The sequence below is a fragment of the Arvicola amphibius genome, chromosome 3, assembly GCF_903992535.2.
Source record: "Arvicola amphibius chromosome 3, mArvAmp1.2, whole genome shotgun sequence".
In the NCBI taxonomy this organism is placed as follows: Eukaryota; Metazoa; Chordata; class Mammalia; order Rodentia; family Cricetidae; genus Arvicola; species Arvicola amphibius.
Genome location: NC_052049.1, coordinates 82,735,024 through 82,751,965, shown reverse-complemented (window position 1 = coordinate 82,751,965; position 16,942 = coordinate 82,735,024). Strand labels below are relative to the sequence as shown.

Sequence of the window (16,942 nt, the reverse complement as noted above, 5' to 3'; positions counted from 1 at the left end):
TTCCCTGGCTCAGTGAATGGACTGCTCAACTATTCCCTTGGGCTATTTGTCTTCAGCTCTGCTAGCTGATAAAGCCATTTCTTTATCACTCTGCCTGAGAAACTAGCTGCCTGAGCTGTTTCTTTCGGGTTCACTCTTGCTGGCCAGCCTGCTCCTTCAAGTCGTTTATTTGGGCTTATACGTGATGAGGTGGCTGTGGGCAGCTGAAGTGATTAAAGGGCCAGTGTTTGACACAGTACAAAGGTGGCAGAGAAGTTTCTCAGAAACTGCCTGGGATGGAGTTTGGAAACCGAAGAACCAAAGGGACAAAACACTCCCGTCTCAGGTTGGGGACTTCAGGGCTTAGTTTCAAGGGTCAGCAAATGACACAGAGGGCACACCACATCCCACTGGCCACTTGGCTTTTTGTTGTACAAACAATATGTAAGTGAAAGAGTGGGTCCCTGTTCTGAAGACATTGTATTTCAAAAAGGAAAACAAACAGTTTGTAGCTGCCTTCACATTATAATTAGGGTTCAAGAGTTGTGGCTGAAACCTCGTGACTTACAAAGACCCAAATATTTACTACTTGGCCTTAAGAGAACACGTTTCCTGCCCCTTACCTATGCTAGCCCAGTGATGCTAGAAGCTGAGTCTTTTAAGTTACACTACCATGGTGTGTTAGCGCCATCACTACCCTTCCCCAGCACCCATGGCACATGTTGGCAATGGAAGATACTTAGAAACCCTTTGCCCAACTCCACATTTTCTGTGAAGACTTTCTCTCAAATCCTTAAGGAATTTAATTAGACAAGGTCACACATCTAACCATAAGATGAAGAATACTTAAATCCTAGGAAATGTGGTTGAGGTCACTTACTGCTCTTGCAAAGGACCTGAATTCAGTTCCCAGCATACATCTGGCTATTCACAACCACCTGTAACTCCAGCTCCAGGGGACCTGACACCCTCTTCTGTTTTCCAAGGACACACATATGCACATGGGCACACATGGGCACATGGGCACATACATGGTACACATAAGGTCATGCAGGCATGCACGCGCGCGTGCCAGCACACATACACACACACACACACACACACACACACACACACACACACACACACACAGGCCATTTTTTTAAATCTAAAAAAAGAAAAAATTCATTTGCTTAAGAGATTTGCAGCTTGCCTGATAGAAATGATAGGTTTGTGTGTGTGTGTGTGTGGGGGGGGGGTGTTGGAGGAGTTTGACAAGGAAGGGGAATGTATTGAACTTAGCATTTTCCTTTGTCCTCTGAGGTAGTTCGGGAGGAGGATGCTTTTCCTCCTTAGCCCCCCAACACGCCCCATCCCCCCCACTCAGCAGGGAAAGTCTGAGCCTGCACTTGTGGTCTCCTTGGTTTCGCCGATGGAAACGAGGCTTCCTTCAGATATTACCTAATTTTCAAGTCACCAGGACACCGTGCTTATTTTAGCTCTGGGGTGGACACCTATTATGGATTGACTGTGAGAACAGCTCCATGAGGAGGCTGCTCTGGGCTAGACGGTGGCCAGGAGCAGAGAACATCAGCGGGTCAGGGCGGAGTGGGGAAAATGTGCTCATTCGTGGGAAGGAATGAGACAATTTGCTTAAATGAGAAATTATTCAGCCTCAGAAGGGCTCTTTGTGGTGGACCTGAGACGTCTGCACTCCAGCTTGGCCTTCAGCGCTCTGTCTCTAGAGCAGTGTTTTGTTGTGATGCTGTGAAGATTTCGCAGAGCTACCATTTCTGCCCTCCTCTCGTCTCCACAAACAGCAACCAACAGCTTCATTTGCTGTTTCAGGAAGTGTGCAAATCCCCTAAGGGCACAATATTTGTTTTTGAGCATAAAGATGTATCTTACACACACCGCCAGCCACTGACGAGGTATTTAAACACAGAGCCTATGGGGGGCATTTCTCCATCAAAGTATAATGGTCCTATCTGTCTGGAACATTCCTTCTCTGTTTCTCCCTCCCAACTGATGCTAACTTTTCCTAGACTCAACGCAAATGTTAACCAGGAGGTCCCCTCTGACTCCCCAAGGCTGAGGCAGGCGAGGACCTTCTGTGTCTGTGACAGACGGCACTAGCCTGCCGTCTCCCAGTGGTCCCTTGGTCTATACCTGTCTTCTAGCCATGTGCTTGGATGGCTGGATCGTTCCTAGTCCTGGGCACAGTGGGCTCCTATAAAAGAGTCCTGATTTTAAAAATGTACATGAATGAACAAGGAAGCAGTTTAGATGGAAGCAAGGACAGAGCTTCCTGTCGTAAGACAGGAAGACATAATTTGTCAAAGTGCCAATTCTCTTCAGTGATCCAGGGGAACCAACAGAAGGGAAAGGCAAGGGTGGAGAGAAGTTATTTTATTTTTCTTTTTTAAATTATTTATTTATTTATTTTACATCCCAGCTGCAGCTTTCCCTCCTTCCCCTCCTCCCAGTCTCTCCCTTGATGCCCTCCCTCCCCCGCCCCGGTTCCCAATCTACTCCTCCACTGTTTCTCTTTAGGAAAGGCCAGGTCCTTTATGAGTATCAGTAAAGCTGCAGTAATACTAAGTACCATGTTAAGGCTGGGCAAGGAGACCCAGCATGAGGAGTAAGGTCCAAGTTCTTAATCCCAGTGTTTACAAAGGGGTGTGCTCCCACAGAGAGGCCCTGTGAAAATATGCTGGAGGGTGGGAGATAAGGGAGCTCGCATTTCCTACAGCAGGGCAGCGGTGAGTACAGCATAGCATGCCATCTGAAACAACTACTCCCATTCGAAGGTGTCAGTGTTTGCAAACTAGAAGCCCAGGTCATGCATCAAAGGCTTGACATCTCATTTAGCCCCTTCCATAATTACATTTTAACTATTATTCCAATTTTATTTCCAAGGAGGAGATTAAAAAAAAGAAAACTTGTTCTAAAAGGTGAATGACCTTGGTAATGCACAGAATATTTAGAAAATATCCCTGTGTTCTAAGAGCCATTTAAAAAGTGGCGAGCAGACATAACCAGATGAAATGCCAACTCCACTTTCAACAAGCTGTATGGTGGTAGCAATATCACCAGGACAATTTAAAGACCAAACAGCACACAGTGAGTAAAATTCTTGTATGCATCCAACCTCAGATAGACATTAATATCTCTATTATTATTATTATTAAATTAACCTGACAGTTACTGAACATCATTTAGCTGCATGACAACTGACTAAAGTATGTTAATAGCAACTAAACACCAACCAGCAATAAACACTCAGCCCTTTCACTTATAGAGCTAAACATTGTCAGTGCAGCTCCTACAAATGAAACAAGACTGGGGAGTTGTATATGTAGGCAATTTTGTCATTGGTAGACTGTATCTCACAAATGGCTCTGACATTATACCCTTAAATAATGATGCCTTAAATGATTTCTGTGGGTCTCCACGCTCACACCAGTTACAGTCTTTGCCTCATAAGGAATGTAATGTTTTTGGGGGGTTGTTTTCATTTCATCTTATGTGTGTGGGTGTTTTGTCCATTTGGCCATTGGATTTTCTGGTACTGTGTTACAGTTCACTGTGAGTATTGGAATTGAACCCAGGTCTTTGGAAGGACAGCTGTTGCTCTTAACAGCTGTGCCATCTCTTCGACCTCTTTTTGTCTTTCTTTTTCTATTTTTTTTAAACTGGGTTCTCATGAAGCCCAGGTTGTTCTTAGATTTACTATGTAGCTAAAGCTGACCTTGAACTCCTAGTCCTTCTGTCTCCTCTACCTCCTGAGTTCTGAACAACAGACGTTTGCCACCACTCACAGCCAGCACTGACAGTGTTTTCTGTGGTTGAGTAAACCTCCAAAACTCACACTGAAACTTTATCCTCATGGTGGTATTAGGAGGAAGGGCGTCTTGAAAGATGATGGAACTGTGGGGGTCCCACCCTTGGGAAAAGGCTAGAGCTCCTTCTAACAGGAACTGTCTCAGTCCATCCTGTCTTCTGTCTGCCTGAGGGAAAGAGCCACGAATGAGAGGCCTCCCTCAGCAGACACCCGTGTCAGTTCCTTGACTTTAGACTCCTCAGGCTCCAGAATCAAGAGCGATGCACCTCATAGCTTTTGTAAGTGATGGGTTTACAATGTTTGAACAGTGCCTCACAAATGCACCAGGCACTGAGGGAAAGCTAACATTTATTTTTAACTATTATCAGCTCACACTTTATATATTTTTATACATAACAGAAATGGAGGATCTAGTCATTGTCATTGTTGTGTTTACTACCAAAGAACCCCAGAGGCACAAGCGTTGCATACTGACTGGTCTACGTCTTCATGTTCTACGGTGTCTTTGATGATCTTTGAGGGCTTTGTTGCAATGGCCACACAGGACATTAGGAAGGAGCCATGTGTTCTCTGTTATAGGCAGCACTGAAGTTTTCTCTGGATTAGGAGACAAGTGCTTCAGTGGGACTTCAAACAAGCCAGTTCTTAAGACTCTAAGGGACCCACTTCAAAAGAGCAGAGATTTCTCTTGAATCGGTTTCCAGAAAAATCAGGTTATTTACTAAATCTTACGTATGCAAATGATACAAATACATTTTTATCTGCAGGGTACTAGAGTAGCATTTTAGACAAACGATAACCTTGAATAAAAAGTCTACTCAAGCAATGAGGAAGGTCAAGGGTTTTTTGGTCTTATATTTTCTAGTTATTTTTTATTAAATCAGTTGCATAGCTGTCCACTCTGCTGTTACTTTGTAGCTACAACTCTAGAAAAGAAGAACAGTGAGAATTTTAAAATACATTTAATGTTGAGTAATAGGATTAGGGATCTCTCTCTCTCTCTCTCTCTCTCTCTCTCAGAGAGAATATTTCACACAAATTGGAAATTGCCAAATAAGTAACAGGTATGTATTTGACTAAAAATCAGATCAGCTTCACTTAGAGCATAATTCACAGTTACCCAAGTATTTTGAAAGTAACGCAAATACTGAAAGCTCTCAGTAAAATTGCAAACACCAAAGGTGGCTATCCCATCCAGTGTCTGGACTCGGGATGCTGGTTGTTGCTCAAGAAAAGATCCTAGAGACATCACCCTGCTCACCATGAAAGCCGCGAATGTAAATTCTACGGTACAGATGGACATGGACTTGTAACCCCCATTCCTCAGCAATTTGGGTTAGGTTGGTTGCACTGGGCTCTGTTACTTGTAACTGGAAGCAGATTCTCGATTGGAACTGTAACCGTCCAGCCGTTTTTCAATGGGGTAAACATTTGTGGCTTATGGGCCTAACTGCTGATCTGGAGACAATGCTGGAAGACTGATACGCTATGCGATTCCCAGTGTTTACACTGCTTTGTGCTTTCCAGCTCCACGCGCACTTCTGAGGAGAACACACATCTGGGTCTGCTGCAGCTCCCTTCTGAGGAGAACACACATCTGGGTCTGCTGCAGCTCCTTGGTGGGTGACTCAATTCAAATAGCAGCTCATTTAGTGTACATCCAACCTTTAAGTCAAAACTATCACTAAATTTGAGCCAACGGGATCCTTTTAGATTTTAAAACTATTGCTATTCAACTATCCTGAGAGGGAAACAAAACAGAAAATTAAAAACAACAACTTGTTACTTCCCCATAAGATTAGCAGAGCTTGGGCCAAGCATGCAAAACGCCACAGTGTTGGACATCACGGAGCTTAATAGCAATTATTTCCTATACATACATATTACTGAAAGAAAGCTGGTTCGAAAAGAATGTTTAAATTAACTACATCAGCTACTGTGGTTGTTTTGGCATTAGCAAGACACAGCTGGATTATCTCACCCAGGGGCCCGATTTGCTTAATGGATTTTAGCTGAGGTTCACCGGTGTTTGTCTAATTTTCCCTCTGCATTCTCTGCTCTTTTCCTCTGTTAGAAGCGGTTTCGTCTACACCACTGGGTGTCAGCATCATTTTTAAAAGTTGCAGATTTCAAGGTGTCAGGCTAGCTTTAGCACTCTGTGTTTAAAAGGCCACCCCTGAATATTTTGAGAGTTAAACCTATGCGGTTTTTTGAGCTGTTATGATACAAAGTAACACTGTTAGAGGCTGCGTTAATGTGGCTTCTTAGCCTTACCGTGTTAGGGAAAGCAGTTCAATTGGTTTCAGGTAAATAAATACCACTGACTGTGACAAGGGCAGGCCTTGGAGACGGCTGCCCTCTGCAGTGAGCTGCCAGCATTGTCCTCCCCTCCCAGCTCAGGACGAACATTCCCATACAGAGTCCTTGCTCTCTGCCTTCACCATCTTTCTGGAAGCTGGACCCATCGTTTTCTCCTTGGCCATCAAGATGCAGATAATCTCAACACTTTAACATGATCTTAGATTTTAAACTGTCTTGCTCATAAGAGAGAGGAACTCTCTTTGCCTGGGGGAAACACTGCTCTTTGGGATAAGTTTGGCGATCCCACCAATTTTACTCTATTTATATTCAGAAAAATCAGAAAGAGGCTGTTGGCGTGTCAACAGTCAAATTTACTATGAACAGAAACTGCTACTCCATTACAAACCCGCAAGTGTTCAGAGGCTAGAGGGGACCAAGGACTTTGATAGATACAGTTCCTTCTTAGGGAAGTCAGAAGTGTGAACTCATTTAGCAGCAGGCATTTGTCACAGCAAAGGAAGGATGTAGTGTTTCTATTTAAATGCAAATAATAGCCCACAGTGTTCCATATAAAGTGATTTATTTTGATGTATTTTCCAACTCTCCTAAAGATTTTAGGTAAGCTGCTTCAAGGACAAGTGCTCAAGGACCAGCGTTACACAGCGGTCAAGCTCCTTCATGTAAATATTGATGGTCAAGTCTAGGAAATCAGCCAAGCCCACCAAGATTTATGAAGTGCCTGTTATGGGAAGCCATTCCCTGAACAAGAGCAGGGACACAGGTTAGCATCAGGGCTGATCTATCCTCTGATCTATCCTCTGCCAACTATAAGGTCTTAACCAGTTACAGTGCCCATTATCATTGCAAAGTTTTCTTAATTGTACTGACCCACTATAACACCAACACTTAATTATAGCCAGAGAAAACCTATCTTGCCTTTCTTCACTTAAGGATATGTATTTTAATATAGTCTCAAGATAATAAACACTGCATTGCTTACAGATCATGAATATTTTCTGAGGAAGATGGGTTCTATTTAGATATTTAAATGAAAAAATAAATCTTTCCTGTTTGGGAGGATTTAGAGTCAATCTGCTGGGAGCTACTGGGACTGATTGGTTTGTTCTCTACAAGTCTCTGGGCCACCATGATAGACTCTAGCTTGATGTTAAAGGAAGAGCTTGTGGGCTCCCTGCAGACCAGGTAGAGATGGGAGCACCCCAGAGGCTACATTTTGATGGTTTTTGAGGTCAAAACAGCTCTTACTAAGGTTCTCTGATTGCCCTGTAGATAGGTTAAAGGGAAGGGAGGAGCGGCATTTTGACACTAACAATTATAATCAAGTTATAAAACACTGTATAAGTTGCACTTTGCAGACATAAAAACAATTGTAACCAGATCTATTTGTTGAGAAAGGGAGGGAGAGAGGAAGGCGGGAGATTGTTCTGTTGGATTCCATCATGCTTCTAGGCAATCCGTATCAATACTTCCACATGACCGTATATCCTATAGCAATGATGCAACAATGCTTAACATAATTCCATAGTTTTATAAGTTCACTTCAACCCAGAAAGAAGATGTTTTAAATTTAAAAATATTGTGTTTTTCTTCCTTCAAATGCTTCTTGGTAGTAAAAGGAAGTTTTAAAAATGCCAATATAAAATGCTATAAGCCAACTAATCAACAATAGAGTAGATACAATTATTTTTTCTTAACTTTTAAGAAAATGTCAGTCAGGCAGTGGTGGCACACTCCTTTAATCCCAGCACTTGGGAAGCAGAGGCAGGTGGATCTCTGTGAGTTTAAAGCCAGCCTGGTCTACAGAGCTAGCTCAAGGACAGCCAGGGCTTCAAAGAGAAACCCTGTTTTAGAAGAGAGAGAGAGAGAGAGAGAGAGAGAGAGAGAGAGAGAGAGAGAGAGAGAGAGAGAGCAAGGGAGGGAAGAAGGGAAAAGAGGAGGGAGGAAGGAAGGGAGAGATTTAATGTCAAGACAGACCCCCAGCCTCTTATGCAACCCAGTGAAGAAGAATTTGGCTTGAAAATCACAATAGATGACTTTTTGATACATGATAAGAGGAACAGGGACATCAGTTTACACTTTGATTTCTGACTGTGAACTTGCTGAATCTGAAAAAGGTGTGTACAGCCTGGCAGTGGTGGTGCGCACCTTTAATCCCAGCACTCAGGAAACAGAGACAGGTGGATCGCTGTGAGTTCGAGGCCAGCCTGGTCTACCAAGTGAGTTTCAGGACAGGCTCCAAAGCTATAGAGAAACCCAGTCTCAAAACCCAAAAATAAAATAAAGACATTTATTTGGGAAAAAAGGTGTGTGCATATGTGTTTTTTGTTCATATATATTTTGGAAATATTTTTATCTGTTCTTTTATAAATTACCTTTACCTATTTCACTTATTGTCAGAGTTCTAAAATTTGTTAAAAATTTCATGTCAAGGGGACAGAGAGATGGCTCTGCGCTTAGGAGCGCTGACTGCTTTTCCAGAGGGCCTGGGTTCAATTCTCAGGACTCACATGGCAGCTCACAGCTGTCTGTAACTCCAAGATCTGACACCCTCACACAGACATACATGCAAGCAAAACACCAATGCAAATAAAATAAAAATAAATATTTAAAAAATTTTTGAAAAAATGAGCCAAGCCTAAGGTTTGGGCTCTGACGTGATGATGCTTGGGGGCAGATCTTCCCAGGCCTCTCCTGCACCCCTAGCCGGCACCGCAGGAACACTTTCAAGTTAGCTCCACCCTGCAAAAGAGCACTGCGCCTTCCAGCCACTGAGGAGCCTGGGAGGAACGCAATCTCCTAACAACAGACACCGAACAGTCCCTCAGTACAAGCCCGTCCAACAATCAAGTCTTTAACCAGAACAAAGGTTGACAGTGATTAATCACTAAGTGGTTCCTTGTTCCTGGCTGCACGTGTTCCTTCAGCAGAGACAGTCTGGCAGATTTCCTGTCTGTGAGCTCCGCTGTGCTGTGCCGTGCCTGAAGGGACGCTCGCTCGCTCGCTCGGGGCAGCCCTCTCTCAATTCCCACTTTGAATGCTCCAGGAATCTACAGTGGCTCTATGCACAGTCTCTACTTGGATTCGGAGTCTGGCAGACTCTGAATGGATACAGGGAGCCCCACAATGAGCCGTTCATTTCACATCTGCTTCCTAGATTATGCGCAAGCATCTTTGAAGAAATGGATTAAGCAGTGTTTCTCCAACCTTGGACTTCTGTTCCCTTTACCCACCACTGTGGAGTTGATAGGCTTCAGCCGTGTGTTTGGTGGGCATGGCTACCGTCAGTAGCATTTCTGTATGGAAACAGCTGGTAGGCTGGTAAAGCATCATGCTTAAAAGCAAACACATCATTTCTGGGAATCCTCTTTCAAATATTCTCTTTCACAAGACGGTACAGTTGTAAGGTGAGCAAGCATCATGGTGAGTGGCCTTGGGTGGTATAACGTCAGAGTGACATCCTGGCCTCCTGTCTGTGTTTCTGGTCCTGGCTTAGGCGCTGTTTATCTGTCTTGCTAGGTCACACTAGGAGGATCTGAAGAGTTTCCCCCTCAGTTTTGACATGTAGGTACTACCGATGTGACTGTGTTCCTTGTGTGAGATGGGGCTGAAATGAGGGGGGGCGACTGATTACCAGACACAGATTTCTGAAGGACGAGGGACAAAGGTTATGAAAATAATGGCAACAGTAAAAACGAGCAAGGGAAACATACCACCGTCCCAATAAACAGTGACATTTAGCAATGGAAGGACGTGGTCCCTAAGGACCCTGTGTCTGTTCAGTTCTCTTTCAAATGAACTAGAATTAAGTAATGACAGATTTCCAGAAGACAAAGTAGATTGTAACCCATCCACCCACGTGGAGAAGCTGAAGTGGCTCACCACAGAGCAGAGTATCCGCTGTGTACTTGGCCTTATGTGTAGTGTGACCAGGCTGCACGAGATCAAGGCAGGCAATACTGCAGCAGCACAGGGGAGACACTCACGAGACCCTTCCCTTACCTGATGGCTGCAGGGGGAGGGACAGTCCCTTTCTTCAGGGCTGTGACCTCTCCTAAGTTGCTCATGCTGCACAAGATGGCCCTATACTCTAGTACATACGGAGCATATACACATACAGTGGGTTATCCAGAAGAAGAAGGAGGAAGAGGAGGGAGAAAACATAGTATTAGGAGGTAGTGCAGGTCTGGGACAGGAGTAGGGTGTGGATATGATCTAAATACATTGTTTGACATGAGAAAAAAAATCAAAAATACATAATTAAAAAAGAAACCAAACAAAATGACCACCGCCTAACTGGAAACTCAGGTAGCATGGACCACAAGATGGTCAGAGACGCCTGGAGAGCAAAGCAGTCTGATGAAGAGCCCTTTCAGAAAGCAGACTACTTCCAACTGCAGCCTCCCAGAGTTGGAACTGTGAAGAAAAGCTGCAGGACTGTAGAAGGATGGGCTTAGGCTTTGAGATGGCCACAGGCGAGATTTAAAAACCACCCAATCTGGGTATTTTGACTGAGTACAGCTTATCATTTCATGTTCTACTGGTGCACGTGTCTTTCTAGTTAGGGCGGTTTGGCTTCATATGAATGTCCTTTAAAAGAACCGTGGGCTTGACCCGATCTTAATTTATCCAGTTAGAATCCAAGGCTGTAGTATTTGGTGGCTCTGATGGTTAATCTTCGCTGTCACCTTGACTGGATTTAGAATTGCCATGACAACACACTGCTGGGTGTGTCCAAGCAGGTATTTCTAGGGTGGTTTAATGGAGGCAGAAAAACCCACCTTGAATGTGGGCAGCCACCTCTCACGCCTTACAGCTCTGGAGCAAACAGAATGGTTGGTGTGCCTTGCCCACCATGAGGGACCTTCCACAACTGTGAACCCAAGTAGCCCTTCCTTCTTTAAGTTGCTCTTGTCGGGTAATTTTTAATAGCAACAAGAACAGTCACAGACAGTGGCTCAAGTCAAAGTCTTCAACAAAGACCTAGATACCCCATGATGGAGTCACTGGAACTATGCGCAGCTGCCTAGAGCATCAGAACAATTTCTAAATTATTAGCAAACACGTGCTTGCATTCAAATACTGGCTCACTCGAGCTGTTTATCTATGAGCACTAATAATGGCCGTCATGTGTTGGGGATTTATGGAGAGTTGCTGTTGACTCTCATAAATGATACCACTGCATAGCTTAATAAGGTCTGTGGGAGGCCTCACCAGGGCTCCCTTTGCACAGATGAGAGCAGCAACACTTGGGATGCTTACTTCAGTCACCTAGTTAGCAAGTATCAGATCAGAGATGCCAACAGGCAGCCCTGTGCTGTGCTGGGGCAGAGCCCAGAGCTGTTGTGAAAGACAGGAAATAACATGAACTGAATCCAGCCAGCGTCCCTGTTATAAATCAGTGGCAGACCTACATGGTAGGTACATACTGGAAATAACGTGACCAAATGATTGCAGATGTGTAGCCTGACCTCCATATGGGAACACTGAGCCCTGCGTGGCCGCTTTGCTTCTCTCAACCTTAGTTTCTTTATCTGCAAAGCAAGATGATGCTTAATTTCTTTTTTCCCTCCAAATTTATTTATTTTTATTTTTTTATTTTTTTATTTTTTTGCCTGCAGATTTGTCTGATCTTGGAGTTACAGACAGTTGTGAGCTGCCATGTTGGTGCTGGGAATTGAATCCAGGTCAGTGCTCTTAATCGCTGAGCCATCTCTCCAGCCCGATGCTTAATTTTCAGACAGTAGCAAAACAACAATTTCTTCTTCTTCTTCTTCTTCTCCTCCTCCTCCTCCTCCTCCTCCTCTTCCTCCTCCTCCTCCTCCTTCTTCCTCTGTGACAGTGGGATTGAACCCAGAGTCGCATGCTTCATGCAGTGGAGCAGAACTATTCTTCAAACTCAAGTACTGACTTTTAATTGAGATGTTATCCACAAAATTGAAAAGCGGCATTTTGCAAACATGGCTGCAGCAGGTTATTCGTTACAGCTCCGAGTAAAAATAAAAGCACAAAGCTGTTCACAACATTGGTCAGCTCAGCTCAGTAACTGGAGCTGGGCAAAGAGCAGGAACATGAAAGCACACGAGAAAGGCAAGTTCTGGAGCCATCCATGAGGGCCTGTGCATACGCCATACAACCAGGAAGACAAACCAAAGCACCCCAAATAAGTGAACAAGGAGCTGTGGAGAGGGATGGATGTGATAACTCTGCTTTTAAAGCACTTGGGAGGGGAGGGCAGGAATGCCACATAGTAAGACTCTGTCTCAAAAATAAAACAACAATAACAGCCACAACAGCAAAAAGATCATTTGCTGCTCTTCCAGAGGACTGTTTGGGTCTCTCTCTCTCTCTCTCTCTCTCTCTCTCTCTCTCTCTCTCTATATATATATATATATATATATATATATATATATATATATATATATATATTAGTTTGCTATACAAGCACAGCAGCTCACAAGCACCTGTAACTCAGCTGGGGGGAATCAGATGGTTCTCTTCTGACCTGTAAAGGCACCCTTCACACATGCACACACACACAAAATTTAAAAAATATTTGGTTTTGTTTATTTATTTATTTATATTTTTAAGTGAAGAGTCTGGAGCATCCTGGCATAGCTGTTAAGAATGTGGACTGCAAGCCAGGGGTGGGGGCTCATACCTTTAATCCCAGCACTTGGGAGGCAGAGGTAGGCAGATCTCTATGAATTTGAGGCTAGCCTGGTCTGCAAAGCACATTCTGTGACAGCCAGGGCTACACAGAAAAATCCTGTCTCTAAAAACAAAACAAATCAAATAAAACAGAATGTGGATTGCACTTAACCTGGCTTTAAATTCTGGGCAACTCAGCCACAAGGCTTCAGATCCTCTCATTAGGGAGAGCGAGTGGTGAAGGTGACTGTAGCCTTAAGGCTGCATAGGAAGGGTTTGTGATGGTTGGCCATTGTTCACCTCCTCGGTCATTACAGCGTGAAGGAAAGAATAGAATTTCAGGTGATGCATGCTTGTGAGATCACAAGTTTGTAATTTCCAGCAACTTAACCCTTGGTACATAGGAAAGATATTTCAAGAGATATTTGGGACTGACTTTAAATACATCATTAAGTTTCTTCTAGAGTCCTTTTGTCTAAAACATAATCTTTATCTAAACATACTGGCCGCAGTGAGGGAGCACAGATCATATTTGAAATTGGGCCTCTGTCAGTACAGATAAACCATTTGATTCGATAACACGCAGTCCAGTTTTTACATGATCTGCCTCCATGGGCACTGGCTCTGTGCAGACACAAGAGCAGACACTGACTTCAGGCACAGAGTGGGAAGGTGATGGGTACGTGAGGCAAAGAACACAGAGCAAAGCAGTGCATACAGGGGGGAGACTGACTCCAGGATGAAAGCTGGGGTAGTGGGACTGCGAGGGAGAAAAGGAAGATCAAGAGGAGAAAAGATGAGGAAGAAGGGAGGAGGAAGAGAAATAGAGAGAAAGGAGGAGGAAGAGAGGAGGGCAGAGGGAAAGAGGAGGACGGAGGGGGAGACCCAGAGGAAAAGTTATTAGAGGATTTCGAGCAGCATATGACCTGTTCTATTTACTTTTTAAAGACAGCCTTATCCACTGGTGCGACCAGACTCATAGTAGGTGAGTGGGAGAACACATGGATGATTTGGCTCAAAAAGGTGACCTCGGAAAGTGACTGGATTTCTTGCAGATTCATAGGCTAAATAGTGACTTACCAATGCCCAGGACATGGGGTGTTCGACAAAGAAGCCCAGCAAGAATCACTTTTTGTGTAGCAGAAACTTCCTGGAGATTAAAACCTTTCATCTTAGAAGGAAGCTCAATAAAACACTGAGGGTTAAAAATGGGAGGAGAACAGTTTTATACCACAGGGAAGGTTCCTAAATGCAGGAAATAAATACTCAAAATAGCAGCAGGATGTCTCTGAAACTGAACAGATTCACTAGGCCCCTCCCTCTCAACCATATATAAACATATGTATAAGAGCTGCTCAAGACCCTCAGGCAAGCTGAGCTGCGTAGAAGAGGCTTAGACCAGGAGACCAGCTGAGCTGGAAGAGGCTTAGACTGACTTAGCTCCTTGGAAAAGACTCTCTGATCTGTGGCGCAGTCTGCAGCCTGTGTCATGGGGCTTTGTTTGGGTTTTACACTTGCACTGCCAATTGCAAATAACACACATATCCACACAAAAGAGCACCATGTCAGGGCTGAAACCAGAAAAACAGTTACCTTTCTACCCTCTTTCACAATGTATTTGTTCTGCCTGCATTCTGTCCTTCTCTATTGCTTAAGTCTGTTAGGTAAAGAAGAAATAAGCCCAAAGGGTCCCTGAACATCTGTGGGGCAAGGTCTTCAGAAGACAGTGATAGGTGGTGCTGAGCTGCCCAAGGATGGAGGAAGACAACGGTGGGAAAGGAACTTTGAGATCAATCCTGACTTTGGCAAGAGCTCTCTTGTCTGGAGAAAAAACCATGTTTGCAGTGGAATTGACATAAAATGAAAAGGGAAATCTATAGTAAGAAGGAATTTTGGGTAAAATCTTTAAGGGGTATCACTGAAAAGTAGAAGAATAAGGAAAGACAACCAAGTGTGGAACAATGTTATTTGCTTTTAAGACACCAGGGAGCTTCACGTGCTGATGTCAGTAACTTAGAGGAAACTGAAAATATTTTAGTGACATAAATTGGTACCCTTGTTTTATCTATACAAGTTATACAAGTTAGTGTAGCTCACACACATATTTGATAATAGAGCAAGTGATACTAATATGTGTGACTAATAAAGTCACAATCACGCTGGTGTGATATCAGCTGATACTCTCCTTATAGAAACGGTGTTGACTGTAGTACCTACATATTTGATTGCTAATGCCCAGTAACAAGGGATAATAGTTCAGTGAGAGGTTTTCTGGGTAAAAGTGCCTGCCCAGTGAACCCCAACAATCACAGACACATCTATTGAATAGTCAGACTCACATATGGAACATGTTATGGAGAGAATGCATTAGCTTCAGAAGTAGCTCTTGGCATAGCAGATTTTCCTTGGGCTAAGCTATCTCAACTATGGAACATGTTATGGAGAGAACCCATTTGCTTCAGAAGCAGCTCTTGGCATATCATATTTTCCTTGGGCTAAGGTATCTCAACTTGCTAAGTCCCCATTGCATCTATTTCAGCAGCCAAGTGCTAATGATAACATATGTAAAAGCGGACACCAGTTGATAAGCTTCTGGAAACAGTCTAGCTGAAGGCATGGGTCACATTTAGAAGATGTGACTCCTAAAAGATCTGATTTTAAGGTTGGTTCATCTCAGAAGTGAAATTTTGTTTAAGAGAACAGTCCAGGGCTAGTGACATGGCTCAGCACTAAAGATATTTCTGTCAAGCTTAACAAGGTAAGTTAGATCCTGGGATCCCACGCGGTGGAAGGAGAGAATGAACTATGGCCAGTTGTCTTCTAACTTCCTCATGTACATCCCTGTTGTGGGATAATCTTTTTGTATGCTATGAAGATGTATCTTTGCCAAAGCACCTTCCAATTGGTTTGATAAAGAGCTGAATGGCCAGCAGCTAGACAGGAAGAGGTTAGGTGGGACTTCCGGGCACTGGGCACAAAAGAGGCATCAGAGGAGATGGTGAGGGGACAGACAAGCAGAAGGAGAGGTAAAAGTCATGAGCCACATGTCAGCACATAGATGAAGAGAAATGAGTTGATTTAAGATATAAGAGCTAGTTAGAAACAAGCCTAAGCTAAGGCTGAGCTCCCATAGTTAATGTATATCTCCATGTCATTTTTTTGTGAGCTGGCAGGCCAAAGAGAAATCTGTGTATGCCCCGCCCGCCCCTGCAAAAAAAAATATCCACCCTCAAATAAATGGAAAAAAGAGCAGTCAAATTGTGAGACTAAGTTTCTCTCCATATTTACAACAAAGGAACACAGAAGTCACCTAGTTTTGTTCTGTGCCATGGAACATTCTCCGGGAAACAGATCTGTTCCGTCCATGGCCAGGCATGAAGGAGGAGATGACTTGACACTCAAAGCAATAAGAAGAGCACAGACAAGACTCTTCTTGATTCTCACTTCACGCCAAACCCTGACAAAGGCCAACTATGTTCGGAAAGACCTTCCCCAAGCACAAGGGGGTAAAAGGCAAGCCATGTTTGTGTCTGCTTCCCTGTCCTCATGGCCTGATGCCACATCTTCCATCAGATCCTCCTTTCTCTGTCATGGCTCTCTCTGCCCCAGACTCTGGAGTCTTCTGTGTGGTTTTGACGCCTCCTTGTCTTCCCTACTGGGACCAATGACTAGGGTTTATAAAGGTCTCCTTTTCCATATTAAAATTACCTATCTTTGGCCAGTTCCCTTGCTATGGGCTCACAGTCTTCGCTCCTCAGTCTTTAATGTGCATGAGACACTTTGCCATGTTGTTATATGGCAGAGTCCCATCTGATGGGTTTTGGTGAGCAGGGCGGCTGGTGCTCAAACCACTAATGTCTGACAAGCTCCCTGAAATGTAAGAACCGCCACTCTGCAGAGCACACTCAGAGAAGAGACACAGGGCTAAAACTAAGGGGATGAACTCTTGAAAGCCATGATGGCACAGGTTTACTGTGCACCCACTTTCCAGGACTGTCAAACAGTTTAAATGTCAGCTAGAAAAGTGTCCAAAATTCTGCCTCGAAGTTTTGTGGCGCTGGAAATTGACCCAGGACTTTGCCCGTTTGAGACAAACACTCTACCACTGAGCTGGGTTGTTTCCCAAAGTCACCGGCCCCACAGGTGTGCCGCAGACTGCTAGGAGAGCAG

General features: G+C 44.0%; 1 protein-coding gene across 1 annotated transcript in view; it reads right to left on the bottom strand.

The window, feature by feature from the left end:
• Maml2 (mastermind like transcriptional coactivator 2) overlaps positions 1–16,942 on the bottom strand; it is a 325,881-nt gene that overhangs the window by 18,728 nt on the left and 290,211 nt on the right. The gene's annotated exons all lie outside the window — the stretch shown is intronic.